General features: G+C 35.6%; 1 protein-coding gene across 1 annotated transcript in view; it reads right to left on the bottom strand.

Annotated features, from left to right (window-relative positions):
• The window catches only part of NDUFAF2 (NADH:ubiquinone oxidoreductase complex assembly factor 2), a 60,834-nt gene that overhangs the window by 21,561 nt on the left and 21,413 nt on the right, over positions 1 to 17,860 (bottom strand).

Raw genomic sequence — 17,860 nt, 5'->3', positions numbered from 1 at the left:
CGTTCACTTGGATTACTAATGACAAATGTATTTCCAGTCAAAATGTCCACCTCAGTCCTCCCTTTGAGGATGCTTCTCTGAGGCAAGTTTCCAATCAGTTTTCCATCACCCGTTTTTTCCTTCAGTTGGACATTTTCCACACCTTTGCTGGTGAGGAATCAGCAACTTGAAACTGCCCTAGAGTCAAAAACCAGCACAGATGGTTCACTGGTGAGCCCTGCCCAGCAGCCAGGCCACATCAGTCCTATTGGTGGCAACTGTTCTGTGTACAAGTCTTTTCACATGCACTTGAAAACTGAGTATTTTCTGTATTAAAAAAATGAAATGAAATAAAAAAATGAAAACCATTAGGCATATCTCTGATAGTAAACATTTGATACATTATATGACGAGCCAGTGTGGAGAACCACGACCTACACCCTTCCCACAGATTCTACTATACCCAAAAAGGAAAAATGAATGTTTGACTGATGATATAGTATACAGCAGTATATGGTGTATATTTCAGATTGAAAAAAAAAATACTTAAAATATTTTTAACCACTAAGCTTTCACTTGTGAGAGAGCATTGCAATGTTTTTAAATTAACAGATACTGGGAAATATGTGAAAGTTCCCCATTCTTTACAGACAAAAAAAAAAAACGCATAACATTTCCCAGGCTTCTTCTCCTGGCACTGAGGCTACTATGGAGAAATTTGACATCGTGAGGAAACAATGAAAGAAGTAACTGTATAAAATATGTATTTTTCATACTAAAAGTCAGTAGTTACAATTAACCCATCACTGATTAATAGCTAAAGTGCATACTATTGTTCATTATCAAGTATTTAATACAGCAAAATAATAAGAATTTGTATAGATATTTCTATTCCTTTTCTAAGTACCTTCTTTAACTTATACTATCTCTTTTTACTTTTAAACAATGTATCAGTTTTGCTGACTTCTGTATCTAACATTTTTACTGTTTCAGCGATGCATCATCAGGTGAAGAAAATAGTGTTTTGTGCCTTCATCACCAAGATTAGATTCTTTTATCAGTGTTAAAAGATACGTTTTATATTTATTTGTTTTATAAATACACAATTTGTATACGCTGAATATATTATACTTCATACACTTGCTTAAAATAATTTCTTTTCAACAATACTGAGGATAAATCATTTTAACAACCTTTTCTTTACCTATTAAGCAAAAGAAAGATACAGACTTATTTTCTCCCCATTGGGAAGATTCCCAGAAAAATTGAAGATCTATCTATAGATCCTATAGAAGTCTTGGAATTAACACTCTTCTCCATTGTTGGATAGTCACTACATTTTACTGTGAGCACAGCATCACTTTAAAAACTGTCCATTATTTCAGTCCTATGCAGGTATAAGAAGACTGTGAGTAAATTAACATAAGCAAAAGTAAAGAAGGAATGTATTTTTCTACCTGCTACCTCAAACTGTGATTGAAGTTACATCTCTAGTTAAGAATATATTTTATTTGAGAATGTATAATCTACTTTTATAATCTACTTTTAACATACAATGCTTTGCATTGTGCTGCAAGCTTTTGTAAGACACATGTAAAAATTCATTGCCTGTATTCCACAGTCAAATTACATTGGAGAGCCGAACTCACAAAATTATTTCTCAAAGATGTTATTTTGAAGAATGATTGCATAGTAGAGCTGGTGGCTTTTACATCTCTCTGCATTTGTAATGCACTTAGAACACTGACTTCAACTGTTGGATTTGTTTTGTTGGATTTGCATACTTTCTTACTGCACCTATTTCCTCTAAGCCTTTCTGTCCCAGTTTGTCTAAAAGCCAGTGTGATGACTTTAATTTCTATTAAAGATTGAAAACAAAAGTGTTTAACAGGCATTATGCAGCCTGCTGACATGACAGGCTAGCAAATGGCTTAATGGATTACCTTCTAAATCTCTACAGCCTTCTCTACAGACAAAAATATGGTTAACTGCAGACACGTGTAGATGTTATGAGATTAATATTTTAATACTTCAATGTATTCTAGGGAAGGGTCCCTCTCCTAGAAACAAAAAATCCTAGTAATTTTCACTGCAGCCACTAAACCACATCTGTACTAAAAAAAAAGGAAGAACCCTCCATATCAAAACGCAAAATGAAGTTGAAAAATGAATAATACCAAGCTTGTGTTTTTCTGTAATTGAAGGAAAATTCTTTCCACATCAGTTTCTTATAACAATATATATATTATTTGAAAGATATCTAGTAGCCCTAGATTTTCACAGTTTATAAAATTGTTATTTGAAAAAGATTTCTCTGCTAAACTCCAGATAAGTACACCTAACATGTACAACAACGACAAACTATGGTGTCGTTGAGCCAGCAGTGTGCTCAGGTGGCCAAGAAGGCCAACAGCATCCTGGCCTGTATAAGAAGCAGTGTGGCCAGCAGGTCTAGGGAAGTGATTGTCCCCCTGTACTCGGCTCTGGTGAGGCCGTACCTCGAGTACTGTGTTCAGTTTTGGGCCCCTCGCTACAAGAAGGACATGGATGTGCTCGAGCGAGTCCAGAGAAGGGCGACCAAGCTGGTGAGGGGTCTGGAGAACAAGTCTTCTGAGGAGCGGCTGAGGGAGCTGGGCTTGTTCAGCCTGGAGAAGAGGAGGCTCAGGGGCGACCTTATCGCTCTCTACAGGTACCTTAAAGGAGGCTGTAGCGAGGTGGGGGTTGGTCTGTTCTCCCACATGCCTGGTGACAGGACGAGGGGGAATGGGCGAAAGTTGCGACAGGGGAGGTTTAGGTTGGATATTAGGAAGTACTTCTTTACCGAAAGGGTTATTAAGCATTGGAACGGGCTGCCCAGGGAGGTGGTGGAGTCACCATCCCTGGAGGTCTTTAAAAGACGTTTAGATGTAGAGCTTAGCGATATGGTTTAGTGGAGTACTTAGTGTTAGGTCGGAGGTTGGACTCGATGATCTTGAGGTCTCTTCCAACCTAGAAATCTGTGTCTGTGTCTATGGTGTGCATTATCAGTTAAGAAAGAAATAACTGCGAAATACCAGGATGTTTTATACTCAGCAGATGGAAACGAGATCATTTGCTTACATGTGTGCATGCATGGAGCTACCACACTAAAGCAACAATTCACAATATTGAAGCAAAACAAATAAATCTCAGACACTCAGGAGAACTCAGGACCAGGACTCTTTTGGCCCCCTGATTTTGCACTGTTTGAATGATAAGAGTCCATAGAAGAAACACCACTAATTGCTTAGAGAAAAGTAATGATAAAGAAAAAACAAAAACGAAAAACAAACAAAAAACACCAACAACACTCAGACCAAATATGCAGCCTTCAATTTAAGATAAACAGACTAAGCAGACTGAATTTCAGTTGCACAACATTGCTGTAAACTTTTTGAAGAAACAAGCCAACAATTTGAAAGCATACCTATTTATAAAAGTGCTACACATTTCTAAGGGATGATATTGCATAGCTCATTTACTGTCAGTACATTATGACATCATCAGTAATGCAACATAAACTTTGCCTGGTGAAAACAAAAGTTTCTAAATTTTTTTCTAGCACTACCTTATGTTGCTCACTGAATGGGTCACCTGTTTCTCATCTCATGCCCAGTAAAACCTCAACAAACTCCACATGTTTTGCTAGTTAGCAAAGCAACTGAACCGTCAGTATTTCTTCCCACAAAACAGAAAATTACTTCTCTAGGAAGGACAAAAAAATAGATTATTTCTCTCCCAGCTGTGTAAGTGATCCATCACCTTCAAACTAAGTAAATTCTCGTCTCTATTGGAGAAAAAAAATGTTGTGAAGAAAGGGAAAACAACCCTTTTAAAGGTGAAAACTAATTTGTACAAGCTTAGATCTCTCATTGGCATAGATTTTTAGCAGAGTGACTGGAACAGAAGACAAGAAGTTTAGTATTTGTATGTCACATCTATCTCTAACGACAATTTACGAATTTTCTCCAATAATTCACAGACTTCAAGTCATTTAATGCTTTCTAAAATTATGTCACTTTATGCTTTATAAAATTATATTAGAAACTCATTTCAACTTTTAAGAGTAGCAAGTGAGACCATGGATTGCTTCATTCTATGGTTCCTATTTCCATTAACCTCAAGAGAACAAGGATCAATGACTTCCAGTTTTACAGTGGTACAGGACCAACCAATACTAAACTTGTGTTGAATGAGCAAGTCCTGAGAAGCTTGAAGTACCTGGCACTCAGAACCAAAATCGTGATTTTAATTTTTGCTATTTATCTTGCATTTCTCAACAATAAATTTGGATTTATAGAGTTGTCTGCAAGTGTTATTTTCATTGCAAAGGAAGATAGGTTTCTTTAGATTTCTATTGAAGGTTTGAAGTCAGGACAATTGCGTCTGCTTTTGGGAACACAATGTCCAAGGAAAAAGCTCATAGGCAGTACATGCTTGCCAGTACCTTTTTCCTAAAAGAAATGCCAGCTGACAGTGCCAGCATCATAACCATGCTGCCTTAGTATTACTCCCTATTTTATATTATCTGCAGATCCAACAATCCCACACTGTGTACCAAAATTATTATTCCTACCTTGCTCTGACTTTCTATGGCACTTTCAACTAACATCCAACAAGGCAGAAACAGTTTGCCATGTTTAATTCACTTAATTAGGAGATTTTTTTCCATTAACATTCATTAAGTATTCTTCATATCCCACAAATAATGTGTCTGACATCGTACAAAAAGATTAAGGGTAGGTTTATGTTGCAACAAAAGCTAAAGATAGCCAAGCTAGTTTTAAGTGACTTCTCTTACATACCAGAAACTACCTATTCACAGCAAATTCGGAGCTTTGATCATTTTCTCCCATCTTCTCTCTGAGTTTGACAATCTTCCAGACACCTGACCCAGCAATTAACACTAGCACAAATACTCTACATTTACTGAAGCCTCTGGTCAATATACCTTAAGAAATATAGCCCAAGTAGTTTAACACAGATGAAATCAGACTTATGGGACTTATGGTCTCTTACAGGAGAGAAAGCTTTTTGCTTTTGTTTTAGTTGTCACAATGTACTTGCAGTCACCAGAGAAGACATCAAATTTTAAAGCTGAATTTAGATGAGGGAACGTTAGCTTTGCCAGAGACATGTCCCTGCCTTGTATGTTTTGTCAGAAACAGATATGAGTGTAACGGCAGCACACAGACTTTACTTCTCCGTTGAAATTTCCATTGATGACTTTACACATCTTGATAGAATCCACTGTCAGTTTCTCAATGAAAAGGATTATATAAATAAACTTCAAAAGCTTTTCTAGGATGGACTGTTGGTACTCCAGAGAAGTTCTCACTCTTGTAAATGTGACCAACGCTACTATTTCAACAGCATTATAGTGCAGTTAGCCTGACTGTCCTAAATTTTAATCCAAAATGTTAACTTAACAAACCCAACTCTAGATATCATCGAGATTTTGCCCTTCTTATAAGCATATGCTGAAAATTGAAGTTTTTGCAAACAAGGTTTACTGTCCAACAGTCCACAAATTGATAACTGATCCATCACAATATTTAGGTACTTGGCAAGGAAACAAAAAACAAACCTACATCAAGAAGAAAGACCACACATTATTCTTTGAAAGAAGAGCCATACTGTTTATTTCTGAGAAGAGAGTGCAAGAAAATTATTTGCTGGCACATAAAAAAATTTAGTAACATTCTTGCTGGAGTCTTGTACAACTATAACAAAATTAAATGCCTTATCCTCTCGCATAGTACCTTATAGAACAGTGCTTTCCAAGCGGACAAAACTCGGTCCTGCACTACTTAACCCAATCTTAACATGATTAAAACTGTAACATGAATAATACTGTAACGTTTTCTACCTAACATGAATAATACTGTCAGGTAATCAGGTCTACAGGGATTCATTCCAATTTCAAATACCAATTTGTATCTTCTGCCCACTAACCAGAATTATTTTGACAGCATTAGCTTCTCTGTTTCTCTTTTTCTCTGTATTTAGCTTATCTGTTTCTTTCTTCTTACTGTCCCTATTTTGCTTAATAGGGAAAAAGCTTTTCCCTCAACTCTTTAAAAAGACAATCTGCTTTCATAACATCTTTCGAACACCTATAGAGTACAGGCTGCAATTTGATTCCATTTACCAGTTAAAAATGTTTATGCATATAAAAGCTTTCCAGTTTGACACAAACAGCAGACTGCTTTTTCCCCTCTTAAATTAAAGGAGCTATGCTTGTGTCAGTCATTAGCCCACCCTAATTACATTTTTGCTTAGTAATTCCCTTGCATGTATTCAGTCATTGATATACTCAATATATGTATATACATATACATTTTTTCTATGACCCATTGTCTAATTAGTCTTTCAGAACAAATTAAAAGTTTCAGGAGCATAAAATGTGTAATACAGATAATACCAACGTTCAAATGAAAGTTACTCAACCAAAGTGTTGATAATAAAGACACAGAATAGATCAATAAATCTGAAAAAAAAACTTACAAAATCCCAAAGGTAGGGCTGGGGGGATGGGAATGGAAAAAAGAGATCTCTGAGTGTAAGTATATATTTGCTATAGTTATAATGTGAAAAACAAGTCAAAAAAGAAATAGCAGAAAACAGACTTTATGGGGGTTTTGTTTGCTTGTTTGTTTTTTAAATGCCCATGTATGTTCTCTCTCTCATAACTGCAGGCCTATGCTTTTTTTGAAGACCACTACCTGTCTAGTCTAGGACTCTACCCTGAACACATCTGTTAGTACACAGAAAACTAAGATGACAAACAATACAAAAATCTGTCTGGAAGCAGTCTTTGACAGAAAGAAAAATGCACATACACGGGTTGTAAGGCTCATTGATATATCACTGTAATTTCTGGAACTGCTAATGGAACAAGTATTCTAATAGTGATGCAATCAACAACTGAACATCAGAACAACAATTAGACAATGTGCAGTGCTAATAACTACTTCACTATCCATTTTCCTAAGGCGACCTATAACCACAGATCTGACAGAAGTCAAAAGGTGTTCCTTAACACACTGTTCTCTGCATTTAGTTTACTCAGCAAGACAATATAGTACCATGTCACTGTTAATAAGGTCAGTCCCTTACAGAAACAGCTTGCCACCTTTTAGAACTGAGTCCTGTAAGGTGATCTTCATAATGTTTCTTGATTCAAACTTTAAGCAAAAGTTAATACAAATAGTCTCCCAGAAGTCATTTTATATTAACAACTGCAGAATTAAGAAATTCAAAATGCTAGTGTATACATGCATTCCTTTCTCTTTCAAGCTGGTCTCTTCTTTACCCTACAAACTGTATTTCTGTCTGAGCGTTCTAATTGCCAAAAGTTTAACAATTTCCATCAGGATTATGGCAGCTGTGTTTAAACATCTCTAAACTGTTAAGTACAAACAAAAAATTTTGGCTAAATTAGCATGCTTTACAGTTACTTCTGGACTGCAGTCCAGACATACCCCAACTTCACAGTGCTGGTCACCTACTGCCTTTTGATAAAGAGGCTATACTGCACATTGTTAAGCAGCAAAGCTTATTTACCCAGTTCCTTATATTCTGAGGACATCTACTCATCTGAGGTATTAGTTTATTGGATCTGGTGTGGCATGAATTGTTTAAGTACTTCTACAGATTTTGGCTGCTGGGCTGAATTTGAATTTGTTAATTGTTAGTACATAGTCCCTGCCTATTTGTCCAGAACTCTGACTCTTTTAATTTTATAAGTAATTGTTTCCGTCACATTGTTCTTGAGGATGCAGATGCCATCAGTGTTCTTGAGGATACAGGTAGCATTACATATACTATACCAATATCTTAAAAATCTATGTCATAGGCAACGATGAAACCATACTGCTTTTTATCTTTGATGCCTGTGCTACTGAAGGAAAAAAAAAAAAAAAGAAGGAAAACAAACAAGCAAACAAAACCAAACACACAACAGGAAAAAAACAAACAAACACTACTCTCATAAAAAGGTAGTTAATTAGCAGTAAAAAAGATACAAACTCTCTCTCTCTGGTAATCAGAGTATTTTGTCAGAGCACTTAGGGATAAAGGGATTATAAACCAAATGAAGACATCCATTCTGAGGTATCACAAATTCCTTCTAAGCAGCAAAACTAAACTCATATAATAAAAAAATAATAATAATTAAAAAACAAAAACAAACAAGGAAGTCACAGAATTCTCTGGATCCAGGTGCTCTACAGCATCTTCTTTACAGACAGAAAGGAGAAAAAATACAAAACTAAACTAAACAACAACAAAAATACCACACAAAACCTTAGCCCTAGACAAAAAGACAAGGCCCAAATGGCGCATTTTCACTGCACTGTAGGTGTTACACTTGGGTAAGCAGACAAACGTGTGCAGACTTTAGGAAGTCCACAATATCTAAACAGTATGTAACACTCCACTGGTGCACTGGGAGTAAGAAGCTGGTCCATTAAAAAAATCTAAAAATGCATTATAAAGAAAGAAGGAAGGGAGCTGGAATGCAAAATATGAAGTGAGAACATTAAACATTTGGTGCAGCTACTTCACATTATTTCCCTGAAAGATTAGAAATCAGTGTGCAGTCAGGGATTTGCCTAGGGCTCATCCACACCGAGAAATACTTTACTTCCACAAAGATCAAACAAATGATTATGATGATGATTCTGACTGTCTCATTCTTAAAATAATGGTCAAGAGCTATACACGGTGCCAATATCTGCTCTAGCAAAAGTCTTTGGACAGTACAATTTACCCAGAAACAACTCAAAAATTTTATTCACATCTGTCAAGCAGCTAATGATGAGAAGGACAGTTTCACAGTTTCTATGCATGCACATGGTCCCTGGCAAACTGGTAGTTGCTACTGCAACTCCGACTCTAATGTTGAAAAGCTATGAACTGGTATCAAAAAAACTAATAGATGCAACACTTCTGTTAATGAGGTCAAAGACAAGCAAAGGGAGAAAAAGATCAACACAACCATTAATCATTGATAAATCAGGTATTCCATTTTTTATATATTAAAAATAAACTATTATTTCATTTAACACTTTATAAAATACAGAAATACTTTTATGATATAATACAACATTATTAAAAAATTATACAAAATAATAAAAAAATTAAGAGGTAGGCTGAAAAAATCATCCAGCAAAATCTAGGAAGCCTGTTCTGTTGTTATGAATGACTGTAAGACTGGCTAGGTTCTGAACATGGCCTAGTTCTCAGCAAGAAATGATCACTTCATAACTCTTTAGCTGATAAACCACTATGCAGGCAGAGCAAGATACATGGCAGAGGCTTCAACAGTAAATCTGTACTTTAGGTAACCATAGTTTAGGACATTACAATGCAAAACTACACTTTTTCTGAAGCTTTTACTCCAGATACTCCTCTTATCATTATACAGACATTCTCGTTTTAGTAGTATTATTTACAGTAAAAGCAATGGGAGGTAAGTGTCCAGAGAAGGGTAACAGAGCTGGTAACAGGGCCTGTCCTGTGAGGAGACCCTGAGGACATTTGCGTTTCCCAGTCTGGAAAAGAGGAGGCTCAGAAGTGGCCTCATTGCTCTCTGCAACTTCCTGAGGAGGGGACGTGGACAGGGAAGTGCTGGTCTCTGCCCCCAAGTCACCAATGCCAGTATGCAAGGGAACGGCTGAAAGCAGCACCAGGGGAGCTGGTTTTTATAAGCTGCTGAGCAGTCAAGTTGTATTCACCTACTTCTATGTCAATATATGAAAAAAGCATCCTGTGTTTTATGTTTTCTTTTCAGGAATGACAAATCTAACAATTTGAAAAAGATGAACCTGTAATTGCACTAGGGAGCAGAGTGCATGGCTTTTATGCTTACATGTGTAAGCAAACCTTATGTTTTGAAAGCCTGCTGTCAACAACAGCAGCTGCTGTAACAACACCTCTTATTGCAGTTTGACTGAGAGGCAAGTTCCTGCACTGGACAATGAGATTTAAAAGCTCTCTGCTGAATGCCCATTGTCACTCTAGTCCCCCAGCACGACATACCAAAACCTGGCCCCCATTTCTTGCTCATTAAAAGCCTTGCACATTGTACCTCACTAAAGCAGCACAAAGCCCAACAACTTCGTATGACATCTTTAAAAAGAACTTCTCTTTGTAAATGAATCTATAATAAACGTACTAAATATATGCAACATCACAATTGTTTTTGCAACAGAAGTCTAAATGATCCTACTTCCTTGAATAGCTGATCAATGTTCAGTGTTTTGGCATGCAGAAGATTTCTCCCAACTGTTCTTTAGTTTTGCTTTGGTCTATCTGATTCAAGAAATCGTTTTTTACCAATTACTGTCAAAACGTGAATAAATCCAGGAATAAAGTACTGAATATTTTCTGTAAATGTATGAAGAATGGCTTAAAATGGGAATTTAGCATGTATAAAGGGAATTTAGCAAGCAGATAGAAAGTGTACAATAACTTGTACTCGATAAATAAAAACATAACGCAGGAAGATAAACAAAAAGGCAGTCATGCAGGGAAGAGAAATGGGCAAATGACAGCAAGGGTATGAATTGTAAATGAAATGAAATGAAAAGAAAGTTACAGCTGTGGAGAACATCAATTAAGCAATATGACCCAACACAGCAGTGTTACAGTCTGGTTTGGATGATTAATTATATTTCAATTATAAGTCATTTACAAATTCTCATTTGCCTTTTTTTTTTTCCCCAAAATAAATGGAATTATTACAGCTAGCTGCACATACACTCTCAAGGAGCTAATGCGATTGCTGCTGTGTTTTGTTTTTTAAGCAAGTTTTAATAAATTTTACAAAAGGATTACTGGTTTGAGATTTGCAAAGCAAATTCAGTCACATACAAGGTCTGAACACAATTACAACTAATACTGTGCATAGTACTTGAAGGATTAGAGAACACTTGTATTCCACTTTATTTTGTTTTTCATTGCAGAGTATAGGGGAGTCAACATGAGCACAACTTCTGAAGGAATGTTAGCCAACAGAGTAACTTGTCCTTTGAGATATATTATCCATATCAGATATATGCCTATCCTACAGTCATTTCTTTTACATAGCACTAAAAATGACTTTGTCCTACAATTTATATGCTACTTATTCTATCATGTATGTTACAAAATTATGCTTTGCAGCTGCACTTGCACTATTCATGTACTCCAAGACAGAACATTTGAGAACACAAGAGAAGGTATATACAAAGGACCTAGTCCTTTCACCAACAGAAGTCGCACAAATACAGACTCAGACCAAAAAGAAAGGGGATGCAGATACATCAACATAACACAACAATAATAAATAAATAAATACCTACAGTACTTAAGTTGCTTATTCTCACCTGCGAAGTAATTAGACAACTCCTTCAAAGTCTGCATCTCAGCTAGATGTGAACAGAGTGCCTAATATTTGAGGCACAAAAGGTGGAGGTGGGCCCCATCTAAATGTACCAATGTGACTCTGAAATTGGTGGTACAGTCTGAAATCTGTTTGAACAGTCTGAGTACAATCTGACTGAACTACTGACCCTCTCTGCAAATGCCACTGTCAATTTGAGACATGCTGAACTCTGTTTGAAAAAACTCTCTCAGGTGAAGTAAGGTTACCTCATCCAGCAGGTCATGTAAGATTCTTCATGAGTTATAATACGACTTTGGGGAGAAAACAAGAAATATTTACTGCTGTGAAAACCTGAGGCTTTGGGAAAAAAGGGGGGTGCGGGAAATTAGAGAACAGGGCCTAAACACAGTGTGGTCCTCACACAATGCCAGCTAGGGGATTGCTTCTTTTTGTGAGATGAGGAAGCAATTTCTAATTAGAGAAGTGAATGCAGCATGACCCTCAGCAAGCAAATGATGTGCAGAAATATCTGCTAAGTGTAGCCTACTAGAGTCAAGAGGAAAACCGTACATCTTAAAGCAAATGAAATATCTAACAAAGACTGAAATAAAAGCAGATAATGGTAGAGTCTGCCAGGGTTGCCCCGAAAGAAAACACTTTCATCATGCAGCTGAGTCTAACAGGAAGTTTTGTACTTTTATAAAATAACCTGCATGGCAATGAAGTGCCTTGTGAGATGAGACACTCAGGATCAATTCAACCAGGTAAAGTGACAACACTGACTGCATTTCCCCATCAGCTCTTGGATAAAGCAGCCTAGAAGGCTGTGAAGAGGTACATATTGACATGAAAAATGACATTACTCATAATTAAAAGTTTTAAAAGGTACCAAGAAGGTACCAGTTACCTTGGAAACACCTGCTTTTCTTACAACTCTAACCAAGTAAAGGCTTAACAGGCCAGAAAACTTCCCAGTTTTATTCTTGCATCCTAATTTATACATAAAATGTATGAGAGTTGAAAAGGAGATGCTTAAAACAACATATCTAAAAGAGAGTGCACGCAAGTTTAGAAACAACTTTCTAAATGTATTTCTGATTCACTAGTTTGACACTTGACATGAGTTCAATACAACTTACGTTCACCAGCCCTGTAGCTTGCTTTACTTTCAAGTTTGTTTATACTTAAATTTCTTGAGTGTTTTTTCACATCTTCACTATACATACTCAGCTAAAGAAGCCAAAAGGAAAAACAGGATTGAAAGCGTAATTCGTAATATGCTGATTAAAAGAATGCTATGATAATGCTTATAGAAGCTTAATTATCATTGGTACGGTTATGATGTACTTCCATACCTTTTAATGTTGCAAGTCAGCAGTTTGCATAATATAGTCATTTGTTATATACAGAAACCAAAAATCTTTACTTGGTTAGAGCTGTAAGAAAAGCAGGTGTTTCCAAAGTAACTGGTACCTTCTTGGTACCTCTTAAAATTTTTAATTAAATCAAATAATGCTTTCTAAAAAGTACAGCTGTTTAGTGGATAGGCGTTGACATGGCAGAATCTTTCAAAAGCTGAAAAAAATTGCCTTATTTAAATCTTACTATACATTGTTAGATTACTTTAAAACCTTGCTTCAAAAGTTTGTCTCTTTAAGCTGGCCTGTGTACATCTATTAGTTAATGTATTTTGCAATAATGCTAATTCAGGAAAAACAAAAACATTTTAGCTGCTTTTGGTCAGCTCAGAGTGCTGTAGGTGTTTAAGAAGGAAAAAAAAAATTTAAAAATCACACTACCAAGGTACTGCAGCAATGTCTCATTTTCTTTAAAAAGTATTTTGAGCATGAAAAGAAAGGAGTGGAACAAGGACTAAGGATTAGCTGAAATCCAAAAAACTTTTTCAGCTTGTGTCAACCTAAGAACTGTATTTTTCTATTCAAATTTGGGAGTTTCTGTGGTTACCTGGCAAGTTAGAAAAAAATAAATAAATAAAGTAACATCCATTCCCCACTGATCAGTTCCTCCACTTCCATAGTTCAAGTTTCAGTAAAGAAACTTTAGGCTAACCAGGAAATACAGAGGACTATGTGCTCTCCCAGTCTGTAAGTACCTAATCAAGTACCTAAATACTCAGTTGTGTGCCTGTTGATTTTAGAGTCTTTTGCTGTTATTAAAGGCGAAAGCACTGATTACAACTACCGTAGCTAATAAGTACATGTAGAGGTTTCTATGTGAGACCGTTTATGCTTATGCCAGTGAAAGAAAATGCAAGATTGCCTTTGGATGGCAAACTTTAGAGTTTATGATCACTGGAACAGAAAAACAAAAACAAACAAGCAAACAAACACAACAAAAAAATAAAACAAACAAAAAACAAGCTTTCTTGTTGATACTTATAAACTCCACTATCAAACAATTTCATTTCCAGGTACTTCAAACACTTGTAGGTTCCTAAGCTGTACTTTAATTTAAAAAAGTAAAATTAAAAATATACTTTACTACATTTTCCCAATTCAATCTCTAAAATGTAAACTTCCAGTAATAATGATGTTCATAGAGACTCTCATTACTGCAAAGTTACTGAATTAATCTCATTAGAATTCTAACATACTCCTTTCTGATTTGAGTAGCTAGGATACATGATCCCTATGTTTTTAAATTATGATGCCATACTCTTTCATTCTTAAAGACCTCAGTATGAAGGAACTGTACTGATATCATGACGACACATGACCTATGTCTCATCATACTGAAGCACAACACTGCAACGAAACAAGGGAAATCTCGTAACTGTTTAGGAAAGCATAACTCTTTTTTTTGGCATGTTCAAAGGAGACTTGTCATGCAAGATGTAAAGACTGAATATAGTTTGGAGACAGTTTAGAACAACTAATAAAACAAACAAAAAAAACCACAACCCTTCTCATAGTAAGTTGTACACTTATATCATTACCTGCTTTTGTCTTTAGTACCAAATAAATTTTTATCAGCTACAGAAAACTCCCTTACCAGTTTCTGGAACATTTAAGTGTCTATTGAACTCAAAATATTTTTTGTTGACCTTGCTTAGCTTGCAAGGCATGATGGAACTGCAGCATAGGATGGTACAGATGCAGATCACTCACTATGAGGAAAAGGCTTCTGAATACAACTTGGTGGGTATAGCTGCCCTGTTATGCATCGGGAGTTACATGCGTAGATCTCTAAGCACTGAGATGAAAAAAGAACACCTAAACATTCACCTTTTCTGTAGTCCATAAGTATTTTGAAACATGGATGTTAAGGAAGCTGTAGTCTCTCAAGGATGATTATAATAATGATAGTGTTTCTACGAAAAAAAAAAAAAAGAAGATATTTCTACACCATTTAACATTTTTCCCCACACAATTCCTTCTACGGAAACATGCATGGAAAGCAAGATACAAAACATCATAAACAAAAGATCAATTATATTATGCCATTTGTCCCAATGACATTTCTTTCTAATTGTTTTGACAACATCAACTTGTTTTTGCAAATGCATGTTTGCTTTTTAAATGATCAACATAATGAGAGCTGTTACTCAGAAAAATAAATTCAGATTTTGCACATCCTTTCATATATGTATGTGTGTCTATGAATGAGAAGGAGCAAGCACATTCAAGAGATGAGATGAGATTTTCACCCCTAATAAAGACTACCTACTTCTGTACATCTTGATATCATTCATTCTTTGTCCTAGGAATTTATTATAAAATCAAATTACCTGTATGATAAACCTTCTGTAATTACCAGTAAGAGTCTTATTTTTCAATTTAAGGACACTTCTGATTTGTAGTTGAATTTTACATACCATACACATGCCTAAACGTATATTTAAATATCAAATTCAGATGTTTTTAGTTCAAATCAATTAAACTGAGATATCATTCCCTCCTGGCTGCCTATATTTTTCTTTAATCCTGGTCAGTGTAGGACCTTATTACAAGTAATTTGCTACGATAAGGCTGAGGAAAAAATGCTAGCCTCACAATTTTTGTCATTTCCCCCCCACTTCCCCCGCAGGCTGCTACTGTTGATAGCCTTTATGGAAATATAAATTCAATCAGCAGCTGCAAATTTCATGAGACGTCCATCTTCATGCTGAATTTCTAACTGAGTGTCAAAACAATCTGTGGATTTCTCCCTGATGAAACATACTTTGAATTGTAAATTTCTGCAATTTTCTCATGTTAGAATCTGAGCTGCACTAAAATAGAGCTAGCCCAGATATAGTGTCTAGCAGCTTGAGACAAGTCATTTTTCTCCTCATTATCTCTCTGTGTCACTGAAAGGGTTAAATAATAACCCATATTTTTTTTTTACCTTTCATATGAAAAATTAAGTTACATTTTCTATTCCTTTTACTAGTAGGATTAAATAGAGAGTATACACCAAAGGCTTTTCAAATCAGTTATTTGAACTCTCTATTCATTTTAGAGTATTTTACATTGATAAAAGCCCAGAAAATAGCTGCAGTAAAACTGAGAAAAATTCCTGTAGTGTCAAGTTTGTCAAATATTCAAAGGGAGCAAATTCAGTTTGCAGAGACAGATTCTGTTTCTTCTAAATCTTCACTTACATTAAAAGTTGATGGAAAAAAAGAAAACATATAGGTAAATATCTAAAGACTGGAACTGTTGGTACGGTTTTGAACAAATCACTGTTTTCTTAATACCATAAAGCAAAATAGAATTTCTCATTCAATTACCACAGTTTAGAAAACACACACAGACTATCCAGTGTAATATAGCAACCCAACTATTTTGCCTTAGAAAACTATTTCTCTTCTGTAGACATTAACATGAAATATGTAAAACAATACTACTTTTCCAAGTTGTGAGCAGACTAAATGATCTATTGCATATCCTTCTTTATGGATAATTTATGTATTTTATGTTTATGTATTTTATGTAGTGGATAAATTACGTAATTTATTACATATCCTTCTCATCTCCTTTCCATATATAAGAATACTATTCACCATGAGAAATTCACTGATAAAAACAATTTATATATTCATATAGTTAAAAACTAGCTATCTATTTGTTTGCTCCTCTCCAAGGATGAAACTTTGTGTTGGGACCAGGGGGATGTACTGAACTGTACTTTATCAACACTGAAATGTGTGATTCTGTTTTGGATGTTTCAATAAAAACCCTATGTCCCCAAACACAAGCCTGTTATTCAGTTTGCACAAAAATTCAATAGCGCATCTGCTTTTTCTATGCCTCAAACTTTCGGTTAGTTCTCAGAATGAGGAAAGCAAGCTAAATATGGGCAGCTACAGAATGATTCCCTTGAAAATGTACTGAGGTTTTTTCACTCTTATTGTCACTGAAGCACTGATTTGTTCAAGTCTCTCACCTGCCCCAGGTAACTTGTAACTGCATTCTGTTTTATGTGAACTAGAATGACCTGAGAATTGATCATATTACCAAACTCTCAAAACTAACTGATCCTTACTATTTCCCTGTATGTTTCTTAAGTATGATTTGTTTATTTATTTATTTATTTATAATTTCTTAAGTATGACTTGTTTATTTATTAAAAAAGAAAAGTGAGAGAACTAGTCTGTGTCAAAAAATCAGGTTTGTAGGTAAGGTAAGAATGTTGGCCTGCAGCTGCTACGGGGGCAGTTCGGTGAAACCTTATGCTCTAACAACCAAGCAGGTGAGCAAGGCTACTCGCTCAGAGAAAAATACCTGTGCTCCCTTTTAGGTCATACTCATTAAACTCACTCTTATAAACCTGCTATTACTAGACTGCAAATTCTCTGCTCAGCATGACACACACACACACACACAAGAAGACTTTACTCAAAATGTTATTTCAGCAGGTCTCTGTTTTTGCTTCATTGACTCACAACATCCCAGATCAAATAACGCTGGGACTTGATTTCAGTTTCACATGGTCAAATATTTATTAGTTTTAACAGCAAAACAAAAGCACATACCAATCTATTCATTAATGCCAGTCACTTTGCATAGTCAAGCAGACATTCCATAACACAGTTTCCACTCACAGGTTTTAGCATCTGAGTATAGCTACAGATTTTGTTAGGGAAGATAGTAAAAATGGTAATTACTGAATGCATTATAATAGCTTTAATTATAACAGCTTCTTGGATGTTATATTATTTTGTTAAATTTACCTATGGAGCCTGCCAGAAAAAAAGGAAGGTATAACCAGAGCACTGCTGATAGTACTCACTGCAATATATGCAAAGGACAGGCACCAGGAATCCACTCCAATTGTACTATCAACCATCATTTGGCACTTGTTACCGTTCAGCTTAAGATTTAATTTTGTCTTGCATTATTTCAAAACCTCACAACTATTCATCAAAAACAATTACTTCCATTTTATTCACCTCTCAAGTCCTAGGCCACGATGCTTTATTAAACCACAGATTGCTGCAGCACTTTCCATGGGGAACTGATTAAACCTTCATTTAACACAACGAAGTGT

The sequence above is a fragment of the Cygnus atratus genome, chromosome Z (assembly GCF_013377495.2).
Source record: "Cygnus atratus isolate AKBS03 ecotype Queensland, Australia chromosome Z, CAtr_DNAZoo_HiC_assembly, whole genome shotgun sequence".
In the NCBI taxonomy this organism is placed as follows: domain Eukaryota; kingdom Metazoa; phylum Chordata; class Aves; order Anseriformes; family Anatidae; genus Cygnus; species Cygnus atratus.
This window is presented reverse-complemented; position numbering and strand designations above follow the sequence as displayed.